Source organism: Octodon degus, unplaced genomic scaffold, assembly GCF_000260255.1.
Source record: "Octodon degus isolate 3935 unplaced genomic scaffold, OctDeg1.0 scaffold00096, whole genome shotgun sequence".
NCBI lineage: Eukaryota > Metazoa > Chordata > Mammalia > Rodentia > Octodontidae > Octodon > Octodon degus.
In genome coordinates this window covers 9,657,197-9,663,196 of record NW_004524672.1, presented here as the reverse complement: position 1 = coordinate 9,663,196, position 6,000 = coordinate 9,657,197, and positions in this window count along the sequence as shown.

The window sequence follows — 6,000 nt, the reverse complement described above, 5'->3', positions numbered from 1 at the left end:
ATCCAGTGGGTTTTTAAAAATAAATTTTTAATTTTTATTAGCAGATGTTTGCCGTATATGGGTACATCATCGTGGGAGTGGTACGTGTACATAATACATCTAATTCTTTGTACATAACACATCTAATTCTTTTTACATCCCTTTCCCCTCCTCCCCGAGAATTGCTATTCTATACATTAATTTTTCAGCCAGCTGTTTTGATCAACTGTTACTAATCTGCATAATGTATCTTTGTGATTTTTCTACATATGTCATATCAAAAGGAAGTGGGATTTTTTTGGTTTTTTGGTCTTTTTGAGACAGGTTCTGGCTATGCAGTTCAGGCTAGACTTGAACTCACTGTGTAGCCCACGCTGCTTTCCAGTTCACAGCAGCTCTCCTGCCTCAGCCTCCCAGGTGCTGGGATTACAGGTGTGCACCACCACATCTGGTTTGCTCTTCCCTTTCTAACCCTTTCATCCCCCCCCTTTTTTTTTTTCCCCCGGAACTGAGGATTTCACTCAGAGCCTTGCACTTGCCAGGGAAGCGCTTATTTCACTGAGCCATCTCCCTGGCCCCCTTTGTTCTTTTTCTTGCCTTAGTTCATAAAGACCTACAGTACAGTGATACACAGTGACAGAATAGAAAAAATCCTTGTCCATTTCTCTGTTTGAAAGGAATTCTAATTTGGTGTGGATTTTCCGAGATGCAGAGCCTGAGACAAGGATTTCAGTGCAAGAGGTGTATTTGGGAGGTGAAGGAAGATACCTGTAGGAAGTGGGGGAAAGAGGCAAGGAAGTGGAGAGAGATTAGGAAGGGCAGGCAGCCAACACAGCAGACACTACCTGGCTGACTTCTGGGGCTTCATTCCCTGGGGGAGACTCTGAGGCTGGCGTGAACCACACCTCAGAGTTGTCTCTTGGGAGATGTAGGGGAGTTGGAGCAGTCAGTCTTGCCAGGCATTGGTCAGAGAGACTCCAGGGTAAGGAGCCTGCATTCCCTAGCACTTCCAACTGCTGGGAAGTGAGTTATTTAGAAGTAGCCAAAGAAAGCCTTTGGGCAGAGCAGCTCGGATATTGGCACTTGGACGTGGGACCGCATGTGCAGCACAGGTAAAGCAAAGGGTCACAGAAGATCACCTGCAGGCTTTCTACAATCACTTTCATTACAGGTGACTATTACTGGTCACACCTGCAGTCCTCACAGGGTAACAGCACAGAAGTCCAAATATTTCTATACAGCCTCCTAAAAGTCATTCAGGTTAATAACAGAAAAACTATTGAGCTTTGCAGTATCTAGGAAGCTCAGACAATCTCAAGCACTGAATTTGGATTGACATGTCCGACCAAGATTGCTGGGCATGGTGGCGCATGCCTGGGATCCCAGCACTCAGGAGGCTGAGGCAGGAGGATCTCTGTGAGTCTGAGGCCAGCCTGGGCTACACAGGGAGACCTTAGCTAAAAGAGAAATCAGCAAGGCAAGGCAAGGCCAGGCCAGGCCTCACCTCATAACCCACTTACAGCAAGTTACAAGACAGATAATAAAATGCTACCGCCTTGCTGCCCTCTGTTCCGCAGAAATCCTCTGGTCGCGGAGCTCAGTTGCCTAGCAACATTCCTTACTATCTACTCTGGTCTACAAAGGACTCGGACAGTACAGTGATGAGGATGTACAGTGTACCAGTTTATCACTGCCATGCAGCACTAATAAATTTAAAATGCTGGTGCTTAGAAACCAAAGTATTACCTTAAAAATATTTAAGAGAGAAAAAGGAGGAAGAAGAGATGAAGAGATATAACAAGGGAAAAGTATTAAATGGGAGGGAAAAATGTAATGAGACTAAAGAATTATGCAAATAAATATGATCCTTGTGCGTCAGCCTCGCTGAGTGCTGGGATTACAGGTATGCGCCACCATGCCCAGCAATCTTGGTCAGACATGTCAATCCAAATTCAGTGCTTGAGATTGTCTGAGCTTCCCAGGTACTGCAAAGCTGAGATAGAGTATGTGATAGTTTACAGTAGTCCCCTTCTGTACCAAGACTGTTCTTTCATAGTTTCAGCCCTGATTTGAGGTCAACAGTGTTGGGAAATGTTATATGGAAAATTCCAGAAATAAACTATACCTTTTTTCTTTATCTTTTTGAGACAAAGTCTCACTATGCAGTTCAGGCCGAACTTGAGTTCACTCTGTAGCCCAGGCTGGTCTCGAACTCCCAGTGATCCTCCTGCCTCAGCCTCCTGAGTGCTGGGATTACAGGCACACACCACCACTCCTGGCTTATCTGTAAGTTTTAAACCACACACCTGATGTACCCTGCTTCACCCTGCCCTGACATCTGTCTGACACATCCAGGCTGCACATGTGCCTGCTAGTCACCTGAGGTTCTGTTACCTGGCTGACAGTGCCACAGTGCTTGTGCTCGTGTCACCTAATGCAACACTGAATGTCTCCACCACTCACCTAGCTCCCCCTCACTGCATAGGCTGTGGCATTGCAGAGGCATGTCGCATGCTCATAAGACGAAGGTGGTGAGCACAATAAAATATTTTGAAAGGCCACAGATATATAGCTTTTTATTACAGTGCATCATTACAGTTGTTCTACTTTGTTCGTTATTGTTAATGTTTCCAATTTGTGAATTAAACTTTATCATAGGAATGCTTCTATAGGCCATGGGCACACATATGTGCATGAACAAGAAGAACCACTTGGGGTCTCTGTATTGCAGGGCTCAGCACTATCCATGATTTCAGGCATCAGGGTCTTAAGATTTTCTGCAGATAAGGGGGACTCCTGTATTTCTAGTTTTCCTTCACATTTTAGGTTCCAACCCTTACTGGCTCATCATGGTACTAAACCATGGTAGGCTTTGAACTTCAGCTTTGTCCCAAGACCCTGAAGACTCTCAGGACCACAGCTGCCTTTTGAGGGGCAGGCTAACATAGCCAGAGCAAGAAGTCCTCAACAGACCTCTGTGAATTCTTGTCCTCTCTCGGACCTCAACCAGGTCAATCTTCATTCCTGGTAATGTCTTTGATGCTTCCAAGAGATCTCAGAAACCTTCCACCATGTTTAGTTGTTGTCTCAGGAAGGTTGGTCTACATTCTGAAGGCTACCATCCAAAGCTGGTGTTCTCTGTAATTCTCAAGTATCTTCCATGTCATCTGAACTCTCTACATACTTCCATTCCTTCTTGGAGAAAACTAAAGCTCATTACAATCATGTGATTTGTCTAAATTAATGGGGTAAGGAGATGGTGATAGCAGGGGGCACTTAGAAGTGGACAGACCTGCTGGATACCAGGGGGACCCACAGATGGGAGGAAACTGCTAGATTTTTTACATGAGGACCACATCTGGGGAGGTGCCCAAATGACATTGTGAAAGTGACAACAGAGGATCTTGAAGGTCCTACGGGACAGATGAAATACTTAGATCTTACCCATGATAAACTCTTAAAGGGTTTTCAAGAGGAGAGTTACACATTAGATCTGTACACAAGCACACCAAGAACAGGAGTTTCTACCTCATTCTATGGTATACGGTCAGTTCTAAGGATCAGTTGAATGAACTGAAGTGACCACCTAATGATATATATGTAACTACTCTCCCATCCTAGATTGTAAGGTGCCTGGGTGCAGAGATGGCCCGGCACTCCATTAGTATTTGTTAGATAAGAAACACAGTATGATGGGAGATTTGCATACCTGTGCACTGGCCTCTCCGGAGTTACTGCTTCTGTTATGGTTTCTGTCTAGTTGTCCCCCCCAAAGCCTCATGCAGTCATGGGGTGATGTCTTCTAGAGTTTGTGTTAACTCATGATCCACTGGGATTATGTGTGATCCAAGGCTGGGATTATGGGTCTTAGTACTGCTGGGATTACCCATAGGTGGGTAAATACTGGGAAGTACCCATAGGTGTGAGTACTTCCCCTACCCTGGGGCAGGCAATTTGCATTACATTGTAAGGTGGGAAGAAAAGCTAACTGCTTGAGCTGCTGCTACCCCTCCCTTGCGCTCTTGCTCTTTGCCGCTGCCATGAAAGGTTGCCCTCTGCTATGTGCTGCTCTGCGTTGGACCCAGCTGAGTATGGACCGAAACCTCCAGTAACTGTGAGCTAAATAAACCTTTCCTTCCTTCATTTTGAGTGTCGGGTATTTGTCCCAGCAACGAGAGAGGAGTAACTAAGACAGCTTCTAACCAAACTAGGAACAAACAAGGATGATTAGTCCAAGGTTGGGGTCTAGTTGTCCTTGGAAAAAGCTGGGGAGATAGAAAGGTTCCACAGTGGCAGTGTCCCTGAACCTGTTATGCACAAATCATCCTAACATCTTAAAGTTCCTTAAATAAATTGAATATGCTTTGGCCAAATGCGCACCTGAAGAAATCTATGAGATATCTCAGTGGCATAAGCACCTGCCTGGCAAGCACAAGGTCCTGAGTTTGATCCAGGTCAAAAAAAAAAAAAAAAAAAAAAAAAAAAGAAAGAAAAAAGAAATCTATGAGAATCCAAATACATAAGCTTGAAAGTACTTTAAGAAGTGTAAAGACTTTTCATTTTGTAAATGAAAAATTTTGATCTACTTAGCACTGGAGCTACCTCCATTGTCCAGTATTTCAAACTTCGAGGAAAATGACACTACTTATTAACATTTTAAATATGCATACCTTTGACTACAGAATTTGACTACAGAATTTCATTTCCAAAAATTATCAAAAGGGCAAATATTAGTCAAGAGTACAATATGTATGTATAAAAATATGTGTCTCAGCTGGGCATGGTGGCATATGCCTTAATCCCAGGTACTCAGAAGGCTGAGAGAAGAGGATCCTAAATTTGGAGCCAACCTGGGAAATTTAGCAAGACTCAAAATTTTAAAACAATGCTTTTTAAATGGCTGGGGATGCAACTCAATAGAAGAGTGCTTGCCTAGCATAAGTGAGCCCCTGGGTTCAAGTGCCATTACAAAAACAAAAACAAAAACAAAAACTTCCCAGTGCTGCTTGGAATTGTTACAAAACAAAAACAAAACCCAAAACTTCTTCCCAGTGCTGTTTGGAAATATCAACACATCTATACAAGAAAACACTGTGTACAGCCAGGTGTGGTGGTACACACCTATAATCCCAAGCACTCAGGAGGCTGAGGCAGGAGGATCACTATGAATTAAAGGTCAGCCTGGGCTACATAGTGAGTTCAAGGCCAGCCTAGACTACATAGAGACCTTGTCTCAAAAAATTTAAAAAGAAAATATTGTGCAGTAATTTTAAGAATACTATTTAAGGTCAAAAACATTTTATATAATACATGAACATATTCTCTTGTATAAAAGGATACTATTACAAGAATATGTCTCCTTTGTCATTGAATGTAGAAAAACCAGTTAAAAGCACAATGCAGGGGCTGGTGAGATGGCTCAGTGGTCTAAAGCACCTACTTAGAACAAGCTAAACTAAACAAAGCACAGGGACCACGGTTCAATCCTCCCAGCACCACATGCCAGCCAGCCCCGCCCCCTGGTGGGCTGAGCAGGCCACACACATACTAAATAAATAAATAAATAAATAAATAAATAAATAAATAAAAAAGCACAATGCATTTTTTAAGGTTTTTTCTATACATCTGTAAGTATGCACATATTCACCCATCCATAAAAATGTCCTTCTGGGTACATGGGTTTTGCATACACTGAAAAATGTTCTCTGCGGTTCTGCAGCCTGCCTTTTGTGCTCAACAATGTCTCTGTGATCGCCACATGATTCTACTTGTAAGAGCTCCACCTTAATATTTCATAGTACCCTTCTACCGCGTGTTATGATTTAGATCCAAACAGGTCCCCCAAAGGCTTGTATGTTCAGAGGAGAGCCTTCTGACAGATGATCAGACTATGGGGGTGCTATAGGACAGGCTCTGGCCCCAGTACAGGCTGCTAAATTATCTTGGCCCTGACCCAAAGACAATAGTTTATCACCCCACCGTCCACTTCCTCCTTCCTCACCCCAGCCCTGGATGCAACTT